At 41.1% G+C, this 14,461-nt stretch overlaps 2 non-coding genes across 2 annotated transcripts; both read right to left on the bottom strand.

Moving 5' to 3' along the window:
* Positions 1-4,554: 4,554 nt before the first annotated feature.
* Positions 4,555-4,638, bottom strand: TRNAL-UAA (transfer RNA leucine (anticodon UAA)). Its single transcript has one exon. It is a non-coding gene; the product is annotated as a tRNA-Leu (tRNA).
* A 6,790-nt stretch (positions 4,639-11,428) lies between these two features.
* Positions 11,429-11,501, bottom strand: TRNAR-UCG (transfer RNA arginine (anticodon UCG)). The gene has a single exon. It is a non-coding gene; the product is annotated as a tRNA-Arg (tRNA).
* Between the last annotated feature and the right edge of the window lie 2,960 nt (positions 11,502-14,461).

The raw sequence follows: 14,461 nt of genomic DNA, 5'->3' as shown, positions 1-14,461 counted from the left end.
TGGAACAGCAACTCCGATCTGCGTCGTCTCAACCACGGACCTTACAGGAGTTAAAGGATCTGCTGGTTATGTGTTGGTACCAGACCAGATATCACAAGACACATTTAGAAATTTTGTGGCGTCCATGCCTCGCCGGGTACGAGCTGTTTTGGCTGCACGTGGAGGACCAACATCATATTAGGTAGGCGGTCATAATGTTTTGGCTGATCGGTGAGGCTGAGGGTTATAATAAGTGCCTTCTACAAGTTTCTTCCCAATTTTCGCGAAGGAAAGACGATAAAAGCTGATGTTTATTTATAGGTGATATAAAGAGGTACAAGAAGAAAGTGATCGAACTTTCTGAATTCCAAAGAGATCAAATTGTTGGTGAGTGTTTAGCAGGGGCATCAGTGAACAAACCTGATGATTTGTTTAATGTATCGAAAGTGTTTTCTGCATTCACCAAATATGGAAAAACAAAATCGAATTGTAGTGGAAAATCGAAGCTTGCTGAAAAAGGCCGCCGAACACCGAAAAGGATTGTAGCCAGAAAACATAAAACAACTGCCTCAAAAATAATTTAATGTGAGCGCCTCAGCAATCTGATTTCTAGCAAAACAATTCAGTGAGAATTTCGTAAACCAGAAATTCATGGCAGAGCCACTGTCGCCAAGCCTCTCGTTACTGATGATAATACTAGGAAGAGGATGCAATAGTGCAAGGAGCAAAACAACTGGACATTTATTGATCGGAAACATGCCATATTTTCCGACGACTCATCATTCACACGTTTTCCAACGTCAGGGAGGAAGCGCATTATCCTGACTCTGTTCTGCCAAAAGTCAAACAAGAAAGAGGATGACCCTATCATCGCCCTGAATGGACAAATTACTGCTACTGATTACTTTGATATTTTGAGCGACCAGGTTAATCCCATGGTGCAAACATCGTTTCAAACAAACGATGCCATGTTTCAAGATGATAATGATCCAATATACACAGCCAGATGTGCCGATTTTGGCTTGAGGAGCATGAAACTGAGGCTAAGCATTTCACACGGCCTGCACAATCACTAGACGTAAAGATTATTGAGGCACTGTAGGCATATTCGAGAGGACAATGGAAAGCAGACTTTCTCTACCTTCATCACTCAAAGATCTTGAATCGTTTCTGCACGAAGAATGGTCCAATGTTCCTCGTGAGACAGTTCAAGAATTATTTGAATCTATTCCACTTAGAATATAAGTACTTTTAAAGGCAAAGGATTTCCCAAAAGCATATTACTGCATATCTGTCTTATCACAGTTGTTTCCATTATTTTGTCTATCGCCTATACATGTATCTCTTCACAAACGATACCATGTTCACAAGTCTTACCTAACAATACGCGCGAAGCGTTCACGAATTACCTAAAGCAGTTTTTAATGAAATTTGGAATGGTCTGACAAATATTTTTAAAAGGACAAATTATAAAATTTCATGAAAATTCTTCCTCTGAAAGTCGAGTTGTTACTTGCGGACCAACCAACGGACTCAGTGTAAAGACAATAGGCGCATATGCATATATGCAAACGCGCTTAAAAAAAAGAGTATATGGGAGGAGAGTACAATTGTAAGAAAACTAAAAGATTAAGTTAAAAAACTGGAGTTAAAAAATTAAGTTAAAAATCTCCGGTGTCTAATTTTTTGGACACTGGAGACGTAAAACAATTTAATTAAAAATTAATTAAAAAGTTTGTTAAAAAATATATATGAACCTTTATTCCTTAGCAAATCGTGCCGTTTTTGTTTCGAATAACGGCAAGTGTGCGGCACGGCATGCATTCTATATGGTGTTTTAGTGTTTAGTCTAATTGCAACCATTCTTCCAGCAAAATATCACAAAATGGAAGGAAGAGGACTTCGTTGCTGAGCTCTCTCTCCAGCATATCCCACACATTCTCAATACGATTGAGATCGAATGAAAGTGGGGGGCAGGAGAAACTGGAGGAAATCCGTGGCATGCTCTCCGAACCATTTTTGTACCATTCTGGCATGATGAGCTATTGCATTGTCATCCACAAAGTGGCCGTCACCTTCAGGCTAAAAGTGTAACATTTAAGGGTGCAGTAGATCTGATACCAAATTCATGTACTCTCTCTCTGGATGACATTCGACTTTCCACCTGTATGAACGGACCCAGTCAGTGCCAACGGAAATTTCCCCATGCCACGAAACCATATACTTATCAGGAAAGCTTTTGATACTGTTGCACATGAAAGACTGCTGTACAAATTGCGACAGAATATCATTAAGGACAAGTTGCTGCTATATATAGCAGCAACTTGTCCTTAATAAAGGGATAAAGGGATGGTTGAATGGGAGAAGACAAAGCGTGGTAATCAATGGCCACAGCTCTTCGTGGACTAATGTTATTAGTGGAAACCCCCCCTCCCCAGGTTAAGTATTGGGCCCATTGTTGTTTTTTATATCTATTAATGATATTGATGAAGTTATAGCAGGCTTAAATTTTGGCAGGGTGGTTAATGACAGTAATCAATGTAGGCCTGTAACAGGATCTAGAAATATTAGGCAGATGGGCTGAGAAATGGCAATAGAAGTTTAACATTGACAAATGCAAAGTACTCCATTTGGGTAGCAGTAACCGAGTGGTATCCAAGAGGAGCTAAAAGAAAACCTGGAAGACAACAACGGAAATGGATAGATGAAGTTAAAGTTGTGCTGCCCATCTATAAATGGATGGCCATTGCACAAAACAGAAGGAACTGGAAAGTTGATGGAGTGGCCTTCATCCTGCAGTGGATTGAAATTGGTTGATGATGATGATGATGAACCCCAGAGTAATGTACCAACGCTGTGTTTTTACACTTGGTGTAGTGGAAAATGAAAAAGACTTGGGGGTAATTGTACAGCCGAATATGAGGTTCTCTGAGCAATGAAGACAAGCTGCTAGAACAGCTCATAGGGTTTTGCCAATGATATACAGGAATTTTGCTAGCAGGGATAAGGAGATGATTATCCTATTGTATAAGGCAATGGTCAGGCTACATCTAGAGTGCTGCACAAAGGTCTGGAGGCCTTATTTTAGGATGGATGTGGAGCTGCCGGAACAAGTACAGAGAAGGATAATGAGATTGATGAGAGGAACAAAGGTACTCTTATCAAGAGAGGCTTCAGTTCTGCAAATTGCAGCTTCTGGAGACTAGATACTTGCCCATACTACGCACTTGGGACATAAATTCAAATTGAGGAAAGACGGTTGCAGAATTGATGTGAGGAAGTTTTCTTTTAGCCAGCGGTTGGTTGTTCTGGAAAAACTCCCATCTGTTGTTGTGGAAGTTAATAGCTTAAATAAATTCAGGGAAGAATTAGAGACACTAATGGAGGAAATGAATAGGTGAAATGGGAGGTTTCAAATGTCCTGTTTTTTTTTTTTTTTTAATAAAGCAAGCGATGCCCACCGTTTCGTGAGGTCCCTCCTACACTCTCTACCTACCATTAGTCTAAAACAAAGTGTATCGTGATTCTTCTGACCACACGACTTTCTTACATTGTTCCACTGCCCAATCTAGACGTTTTCGGCAGCACTGCAAACGGATTTTTCTGTTTTTCTCTGAAACAAGTGGCTTCTGAATAGGCAGACGACTGCCAACACCCAATTTCAGTTTCATGCGAGTGGTACGGGTTGAAATATGGCAGTTCTTGGTTGAATTCAGATGTTATTTGCTGCCCACTGGATGTCCTATTTTATCGTACAGTCCTCCTCAGAGTATGTTTTCTGCTACATTTACGCCTTTGAGATGTGAAAGAACACTGCTTGCTTGCCAGTCACCTTTGAAATGGATGCTTTTGAGAGACTAGTAATGTCTTTCGTTTTCTGAATCGTGGCTCCTGCTAAAATGATGAGGCACCCACAATTAGGTATTTTTCACAGTCTGATAGATAATGCTTTTTTCCCATTCTGGCTTCAGATTACTGCAGTCGAAAAACTTGTACAGTCTTTATACTCAACAAGGCAACGCGTCATCACCCCACGCTACAGTTTTCCTTGCATCTATTTGCATTTATTCGCATTCTTCTGTCTGTGACCGTCTTAATATAAAGGTTCGTACTTTTTAGGTCAGTGTGTATTATTTTGTAGAGTTTTATAAAGTTATAATGTTATAATTAATTAACTGTAGTTAACTGTATTTACTTTTCACTTCTATTAATCAAAGAAAAAGGAAAAGATTTCATTTAATTTAAGGGAAAAAAAAAAAAATCGAAAGCGCCTGAAATGTAACGCACTCTTTAAACCGACTAAAATTTATGATTTTTTAAAATATTTTTATTTGTTTGATTGCATTAATCTGGTTTTGGCGCTGAAAAAAAAATTCTATTATTACTTAATTCCATGTACGACTCTACATAATTAAAAAAAAAAAAAAAAGGTGCACCAAGTTCGCGAAGTGGATACATTTAGGATTCGGCTCTCGCATGAGACAACATGTTCAATGCTCCTCCCTGTAATTAAATCTAATTAACGTGAACTAATTTTAGGGAAAAATTATAATAGAAAATGAAACAAAACATTATTACCAGGAGTGGGGTTCGAACCCACGCTCTCTTTTGAGAACCAGATCTTAAGTCTGGCGCCTTAAACCACTCGGCCATCCTGGTACTGATTTCACTACCCGTCAACAACATATAAAAAAGGTTCAGTCATGGAAGATAAGCACAGTACTTTAACCTTCCTATCACTGCTGATAACTATTGTAAAAACCATCAATCATTATTGATTTACTAATGTCTTTAAGTTTGGTTGAAATCAATTGTAAAATGGGAGACTTTTGTTTTTCTTCTCTCTCTGTCTGGTTTGGGAAATCGAGGTTTTACAATACAAAAATCATTTCTTACACAGTGTTCCGGAGTTTCCATTGTGTTCTGTGGCAATTTGATAATGCTCAGAGGAGTTGGGAAGAACAATGCTATTGTGGAAGCAAGCTAAAACAAAAAAAACTTTCAGGTTTTAGAGCTCGACAGTGTCACTAGTTAATGATACCTTGAAAGAATGAAGGGGCCATAACGAGGGGGAGTAGACAGGGCGAAACTGTTATCAGTGTCAAAATGCAATGACGCAAACATTTCCAAAGAGTGCGATGATGCGTTTATTTGTTTTTTATTTGTCTTGGGGTAGAGGGGGCAAAGTCCACGAAAATGAGTTCTTGAAATTGGTCTAACGTGACCAGCGAGCCATAAAGCGTTGAAGGTCACCGCATGGCGGGCTTAGGATGAGTTCGTTCTAATTTGATCATAAATTTAAGCTGTGTAGTGTATTTTAAAAAGGGGAAGTCGCTTGTGGAACACCAAGGGAAAAAAGTGAAACAAATGATTATTATATGAGGTATTGTTCTTCGTTTTTCAATAACGCCATTTATTTTTTTTGGAAAACAAAAAAAAAAAATCATCCTTAAAACGTTATTCCGCAGTTGTAGTATTGTGTATCGATCCTGAGAATTTTAGTTGCTTTTTGCTATCTGCTCCAGTTACTATAAACCCTCAATTTTACTGACTAATAGACGGATATAAGGTCCAGCTGCGTGAAGTGTACCTCTGTGAGGATGGTGCAATATGTGTCATTCTCCCGGCAGATTTGCTCTTGCTCAAGGGAGTTTTGGCTGTCAAGGGTTTCGAATATGGTGTTTAGGATGTTGTTTACCGATTCATTCCAATTTTTCGTCATGCTTTCTTTGGGCGTCCTGGCAGAGGGTGTCACCTCACCTCTGGGCAGTTTGTTCATTGTGATTTTACAGACTATGCCTCAGGGGGTCTGAGTTTCCCACCGTGGAGACCAGGTGCTCCCAGGACAGCTTTTTCTGCTGCCTGATCATTGCCGTGTAGGCATTCCTGGTTTCCCGGTATTGTTGCCTGAGGGCCTCCACTTCTGGGGGGGGGCTGAGATTTCAGTGGCTAGGACCTTAAAAAAAAATACGTTTGTGTGGGTTGATTGCTAGACTGAAAGACCGAAATGTGAGCGAACTTAATTTGGAACTATTAAATTTTGACCTGTGAGGTATATGCTGGCGAGCAGATAGAGAGGGAAAGGAGACTGAAGACTAGGGGGAGAAAGACAGAAGAAATGGGATCAATAGAGGAGACGACCCCCATTATAAGTCAGTGGGGCATGCCCATGCCCCACCAGGAGGAAATCTGGGTTGGCGAGTAGGTAAAGTGTAAAATGTAAAGTGTATCTAGGGTCAAATGGCACCAGGGGTTTCCCCCCATCTCCGCATAGTTTACTTTGTGTGGTGATACAGTTCACTGTAAAGGCCAGAGATTTAAAAGTGTATGGATCTTGAAATGTGTGGTGTTATGTACCATTGTTCTTCTGGCTATTTAGCCGCCTGGCCCCTCCTGAGGCCCGACGTTGCCCCGCTTTCGCCCCGTGGAGGCAGACCAGGTACCTAGTAATTTGCATTTACTCTGGCAGGTCCTGCCACCTATTTTCCTGAGATTTCAATGGCAAGGACCTAAAAAAAAAAAAAAAACGACGCACCCGTACTCGGCTGTCCACATAGTGCAACAGGAAACGTAATTCATCGGACCAGACGACCTTCTTCCAATCACTCAAGGCCCAGTTTCGATGCTCGCGTGCCCATTATAGGCGCTGTCGCTGGTGAACCGTGGTTAGCATGGGCACTCGGAGTGGCCTGCGGCTACCCAGCCCCATTTTCAGCAGTGTTCGATGTACTGCGTGTTATGACACATTACTCCCGTTACCAGCAGCCCAATTACCGGTGAGTTGAGCCACAGTCACTCTTCTGTTGCCACGTACCATCCCGAAGAGCCTTCGCTTACCTTGAGCATCGATGAGCCGTGGTTATCCGACACTTCGCCGGCAGTTCGTTGGTTTTCCCTCCTCGCACTACTTTCGGTAGGTACTAACCACGGCTGACCGTGAGCATCCCACCAGCCGTGCCTTTTCGTGTATGCTCTGATCCAGTCGTCTGGCCATTACAACTTGTCCTTTGTCAAATTCGCTTAAGTCCGCTGCCTTTTCCATCTGAAGAACAAGAGTAACACTGATTTACAGAGCTCAGTATCAGATGTTTTATACACCGTGTTCCGAACCGCGCACGCGCTGTAGTTCGCCTGCAGTTGTTTCGATTTGCATCCGACTGCTTGTCATAATGTTTTGGCTCATCGATGTAGGTGCAAAGCATTTCCGAGTGTACATGAACCACAATGTTCGGATATGCTACGTCGTTCATGGTGCCAATCAGTGGGATCATTCATTCATTCATTCATTTATTAATTACACACAATATAGTCTCAACATTATGTACATAAAAGTATATACATGATTTATATACAAGATATATTTACATATAATTATATGCTCTGACAAACATTAAACTCTCATGTGTGTGTGCAAGTGTGTTCTTATTCAGGGTAGCTCCCAGGCATAAGCCCAAATCTACCTTGAGAACTTGGGAATATATAGTCTTTACAAAGCAGTCCTTAAAAAGTATGTTAAATTACTTGAGTCTGATTTTACTGTAGCGCTATTCGCACTTGAAATCCCGCACCCACTGGAGGTAGTGCAATACCAGTGAGTGCCAGCAATCCCGCGCCCCGGGTTGGCCATACCAGGGAGCCAGCAGGGAAAAAAAAATAATAATAAAAAAAATATATATATATATAATAAAACAACAATAATATTCAATAGTCTGGATGGCACAACTATAAACTTCAAAAATCACAGTTCAATTGAATATTTCCTCAGCTGCTGTTTCACATGCACTGGAACCTCCAAAACCAATAACGGTACTATCCAGCAATCTCCAACTGTACGCCATGGATAATAGACGCTTTAGACCACCAGACCCGACGCAATGAATCTGATCCAGCACGGCAGAATCCAGAATGGAGTATTCATGATTGCAGCACAAAAGACAACCAACCAGAGCACCAGACCCAACACCATGAATCAGGTCCAGCATCCCAGCCGCCAGCCAGATGCAGAAACCAATAGTGAAACTCCATGAAGACAATTAAGACACTAGGTTTGCCTCTGAAGAAAGGCTCTGAGAATAGTTCTTCTTGCAAAAACAGCAGCTGAAAACTCCTGAAATAAATTAAAACAGTCACGATTTGCAATAAGCAAATGCACTATATCAAATGATAAGTCAGGAATATGCGCCATCAAAATCCGCCTTTGGTCTTTATACTCCCGACATAAAAAAATTACATGCATCCAAGTCTCCTGCTCGCCACATGTACAGAAAGGATCTGTCTCCAACCCTCTCTCATATAATTTGGCCCTAAGTGAGCCGTGTCCTGTTAACAAATAAGAAGTGTACATAGAAGGCGTAAACCAAGATGCCACGGTTTTTGCCAATGCATAGTTCACCTGGGGAATATATTTCCTCGTCACAGCTCCAACATCACCACTTTCCCATCTGGTCTGCCATAAATCCATTAATTTGTTCCATATTCGTTGTTTTTCTTCTTTAATATTATTCTCCAAATCAATTGTAATATCCAAAAACGTTACTGATGTACCCTTTTTCAATTTGTACAAAAACCCTCTGTAGACAATAAATAAATCCAATGGCATGGTACCAGTAATTACCTGTAGGGCGTTTGTAGACGCTGTTCTAGGTACTTTCAATAAAGTTAATAACATAGAGCGCTGAAGCGATAAAAGTTTCGATCGAATCCTAGTTTTAGTTACCACAGAAAACCAAACAACAGCCGCATATGCCACTATCTGGAGAAAAATAGTCTTATAATACAATGACAACACTCTCTTATTCAATCCCCACTCCTTACGAGAAATCCTAGCAATGGAGCCTGTAAAGTGTCTTACTTTTACATTTAGGTGTGAAACATGTGGGAAAAAGGAAAGTTTGTCATCTATGATTAATCCCAAATACTTAGTTTTAGCAACATAAGGAATTTGAACACCACCTAAAAGAACTCTTGGAGGCCTGCCGTAATCAAATTGTTTCTTAAAAACCATAAAACAGGTCTTACTTGCAGAGATCTTCAATTTGTTCAAATTGGCCCACTCCATTAAATCATCTAAAACTGACTGTATTTTTCTTTCCAATATAAGTCTGGAGCGCCCAGAAACTCCAATCACAAGGTCATCAGCATAAGCTATCTTAGCAACCTCTGTACTCTCCTTAACAAGCCACTGATCTAAAACTGCATTCCAAAAGAGAGGTCCCAAAACCGAACCTTGAGGACAGCCTCTCGAGACACTGTCACTATATGACAGATGACGTGCACGCACAGTAATAAATCTGTCCTGAAAGTATGACCTTATAGTGTTAAATATGTAACTATTACACTCTGCAAGCACTAGAGATCGAAGGGCACTTTCCCACCATACCGAATCAAATGCTCCTTCGAAGTCTATAAAGACCATAAGAACATATTTCTCAGAAGAATCCTTAATGTACTTTAAAACAGATGTTATGGCGTCCTCTGTAGAGTGCCCCTTCTTAAATCCATGCTGATCAGCAGAACACAGATGCTTATCCTCTAACATCGCAGAAATTCTGGGAGCAAGTAACCTTTCAGGGGATCGAGTGTATATTACGAAAATATGCCTCCACACTACTACATCTCTTCCATCAGTACACAACACAACTGTTCAAATGATTCGCTGATTTTCATCGGTGCTCGAAATTCATTAGATCATATGATTTGCTTCCATTTCTCTTTTATCTATTTTTTTGCATTCTTGGCACAGACATGCTGCCGCATTTTATGGTTAGTATCCGAGATCTGTGACTTCCATCAAGTTCTCTGACTCCTGCAGTACATTATCCGTACACTTCTTCGCAGGCACTAGTGTCTTGAGACGTTCCCACATTAAATGCAGAAGTTAATTATTCCGTGTTTTGGCGACAATTCCACTTTGTAATCCTCTCCGGACGCTGACTTGTTCCCTCACCTTACATTTAAGCCGCAGTCGCGTCTGTTCATAATGTTTCATGGGCGTTTTTCTATTTGTTCACGATTCGAGTTAGTCTTTGAACGTCGACAGATGCAACCGTCCGCTCTTCTGCACGAACAAGTTCTCACAGATTTTCAAAGAGGTATGACTGTGGTGTACGCGCATCGACAATCATATCACTTTGGAAGTCCGTGAGACCCTCTTGTTTTCGATTGCCGATGAACTGATTTGACCATATAATCTTATCGATTTACATATTTTATCACAGATCGTTGATTATGACCCAAACCATTATGATCCTAATAAAATGCCAATCAGTGTATGTTAAATCACGTATCTGAATTTTAAGATTTTTAAATAAATTTTTATAACTGTGGAGAGAAGGAAAATTAAATTTACAGTGGCGTAATTTCTCTGGTACTTTTAGCTAATTATAGAAAAATCAGCTTCAAAAATCGCATTCTAGTGACAAAATATGAATTAAAATCTGCACAGGCAGATTTTAATTCATAAAACTGGCATGGATGGTTTCCGAATGTATTAAAACATTTTCGCTCTCTCTCTCTCTCTCTCTCTTGGTACTTATGAAATTGGTCGGTTTATCACGTGATAAACCGACCAATACAGTGTACGGAGTATAGACCTGCTGAGAACAGCAAAAGTTCGAGAGCTGTGGAAGATCATGATCACCAGTGTCCTTAACGGACACGGTACATAGAGAGAAAGAGAGAGAGAGAGAGAGATCATTTTGAACGCACAAGGGTGAAGATGCCAAACTAAATTACATTAGAGGAATTACAATAATACTTGTAACTGTAGTTATTGTACGTTTTCCATTTCATTGTAGGGTTGATTGGTTGATTGGGGATTTATTTGGTGCATCAGCATCTACGGCCAGAGTGCACCAATTGTAGAGCAATCCACGTACAGTACTGTACTGTATTTGACAAGTGAGAATTTCATTTCAAATATTTAACACTAGATGGCATGACTGTCCGCATTACTGTTACTTTTAGTAGAAGGAAAATAAGAGACCCCTTTACATAGGTCATATGAAACTTCTAATGAAGTCATTGTGCAGCCCCAAAATGCATTTCAGTTTGTATTTTCTATGATTGGTTTCAAGGAGTGAATCCTTTGTCAGTTTTCAGTGTAGAGCATGCAAGGTTACAGATTTTCAATGACGAAAGCGGGACTTGTGGTCGCATTCCAGAATACATGACTTCATAAGTACCCTGCAACGTCATCAATAATTTAACAGGAGGGGCAGAAGCAAGGATTTTTTTACTTTTTTTTTTTTCATTTTATTTATGAATTTATTCAAATTCAGAATACTCAAGGCGGTAAACTAGGGAAGAGGATGGTATCCATTGGCCAGAATGGTTTGCAATGCCGTTGTAACTGTTTAGATCAGCAACAGACCACAGTGAACAAATGTTCATGCATTATTTTGTGATTACTTGCTGAAAGCGGTCTAAAGGGAAAAAAGAAGCGAATGACCGTCTGCGACAGGACTCGAACCTGCAATCTTCTGATTCGAAGTCAGACGCCTTATCCATTAGGCCACGCAGACCACCACGTATGAATGAGATTGCAAATCCCATCACATAAAATGCTCTAACAAAATTAACGAAACAATACGAGTATTGCGCATCGAAAGTTGATGCCAGCCACCAGAAGGATTGTAGGAAGTGAAGATTACCTAATCACTTGAGATTGTAATCATCAAATAGATTGACACTTGACTTGTTTACCAAGATACAGAAATATAGTAAACATGACATAGGTAATCATGGTAGTCATGACCCGACTGCAGACTGTGGATCGGATCACAGCCTGGTCCTTGCCAAACATCTTGGGCTATGTACGCACTGCAGTACATATCAGGCACGCTAGGTTACTAAATTGAAGTTTTCGCTTTCTGTGATTAAGTGAAAAGTAAATAACTAATTGATAATACATTTATTACTGATATATGAAAGTAATTGTTTTCACTTTCGCTGCACGTGCCTCAAATATCATATTCCTCACTTTTTGATAGTTATAGGTAGCCGAGTGATCTGATCCCAGTAATAACTTACCCATTCCTTGTGTTTGAATATAAGTGTTTTCTGGTAACCTCTTCAGACTCTGTGTGTCTATCCTGGAGTATTTCCTCCTGGATTTTAATAAACATTGAATACAGTATGTATTTCATGGATCCTCCGTGATTATTAGGATAAATAGATAGTTTATAATTGATTATTTACATGTTAGTAAATTAATGAAAGATGACCTCTTCAAAAAGATAAAGCACTGTAACATGCACAGTGTTTGAACTGAGTTTCTCTTTTATGCGCATCCGCCATATTGTCCATTCATTCCTCCAATCAGTGTATCTGATTGGAGGAATGAATTTCAAAGTACAAACAGAATTTCAAGTATTATCATATACAGTATAGGGAGAACTTGAGATGTATGTATGAAAAAAAAATAATAATAACAATCATCGGATTTCTGTATTTCTGATTTTAATGAAATTTGGAATGGCTCGACAAAACTTTCTCAATGATCCAAATACTCGACTCCCAGCTTTAGGAGTTAAGTTGTCATGTGGTTGTGCAGACATGCTGAAGCTAATAGGAGCTTAGCAAATTGCGAAAGCGTGTAAAAAAAAGCAACAGGATGGACATGTGTTATGTCTTATGTAAGGCGACCCCTAAACGTTAGTTCATCTCCGCCATGGTTCTCTGTGATGATATACAAAACTATGTACGATGGCCGGAAATGAGTGTAGCTATGTTTGCGTAGTGTGTCTGTTTTCGTGAGTTTAGTTGTTTCTGGCCGCTTTGCTACCAGGAAGGCTACTTCCCAGTACCCGTCCACGCCACGAGGAAGCGGGCTCAACCATACACGTACTAAACTAAATGTAATATATTTCCAGCACCCTCAAAAACATCAACTTACATGGCGAAATCCATCTGGCAAGGACTCAGCAATCCTGGACTACATTTTGATCAATGCCAGATTTCGCTCATCACTCATGGACGTTCGTGCCATGAGGGGACCTGATTGCGGATCTGATCACTACCTCATCCTGGCTAAGGTGCAGCTCAAATTACGGCATGCAAAAAGATCATCTCGGTCAGCCAAGCTGGACTGGAGGCAGCTAATGAATGCTGCCAACAAACAGGCATATCAGATCGCCCTATCCAACCGCTTCGAGATGCTGGCTGTGCCCGAGGATATAAATGAAGAAGAAAAGCAGATCTCTGATGCCATCCTGGAATGTGCCAAGCCCCTATGTCCACCTGCCCGACGTCGAACACAACCATGGATATCAGACGAGTGCCTCGACCTCGTGGACAAACGGAAACAGGCAAAGTTGGTCGACTTTGAACGGTACCGGCAGCTAAACCGAGAAGTCCGACAAAGAATGATAGCAGAAAGAGAAGCATACTGGAACCAAGTGGCAGACGATCTTGAAGTGGCGGCATCCAAAAACGAGTACCGCACCCTCAGATGTCTGAGTGGAAAGACCAAATTGACTAGTGACAACATCAAGAATGCTGATGGGACCTTCGTGCGATCACCATCCGAACGCCTGCAACGGTGGAGTGAATTCTTCAAAGCTTTGTATAATCACGACCCACCTCAGGGACCGCCAGCAACAGCACTCTCGATCGACCCCCCTGAGGTCTCCATGGTCGATGTTGAGCCTACAGTAGAAGAAGTGAAAGCAGCCATACAATCCCTGAAGAATGGCAGGGCACCAGGAGTGGACCAAGTCACCACAGAAGCGATCAAAGCCGGGGGAGATGTACTGCTTCGCCGACTACACTCACTCCTCAAAACCATCTGGTGCACTGAACAAATTCCGTTAACATGGAGGAAAGCCATTATCGTACCGATCCACAAGAAAGGTGATAACCGGGACTGCAAGAACTACCGTGGCATCAGCCTCCTTTCCATCATCGGAAAGGTCTTTATGAAGATCATCCAGTCAAGACTGCAAAAACATCGCGAGCAAACCAGTCGAGAAGAACAGGCAGGATTTAGACCCGGGCGAGGATGCTGTGATCAAATCTTTGCCATTCGTCAGCTGATGGAGGAGAGGATCCGGTGTGGACAGCGAACCGTCATTGTTTTCATTGACTTTAAGTCTGCTTTCGACTGTGTTCACCGGCCTGCCTTATGGAAACTATTAGAGGTTGAACATGTACCTCGAAAAGTCATCACACTCCTCCAAACTGCATACAACGGTTTAACCAGCCAGGTGCGCATCCAGAACGATTTATCTGAGGAACTTACCATCCAAACTGGAGTCCGCCAAGGGGATGTAGCCTCTCCGTTGCTTTTCAACATCGTGGTCGACGCCATTATGAGGCAAGCATTCAGAAACAGACAGGGCATACAATATGACAAGGATCACTATGTGACTGACCTGATGTTTGCTGATGATAGTGCTATCCTTGCCGGTAACGACGCTGAAGCCACGGACATCCTCTACGACATTGCCCGCATTGCCCGGCCATACGGTTTGAAGATCAATGC

This window comes from Mastigoproctus giganteus, chromosome 8, assembly GCF_048544385.1.
Source record: "Mastigoproctus giganteus isolate SK-2022 chromosome 8, ASM4854438v1, whole genome shotgun sequence".
Classification (NCBI taxonomy): Eukaryota; Metazoa; Arthropoda; class Arachnida; order Uropygi; family Thelyphonidae; genus Mastigoproctus; species Mastigoproctus giganteus.
This window is presented reverse-complemented; position numbering and strand designations above follow the sequence as displayed.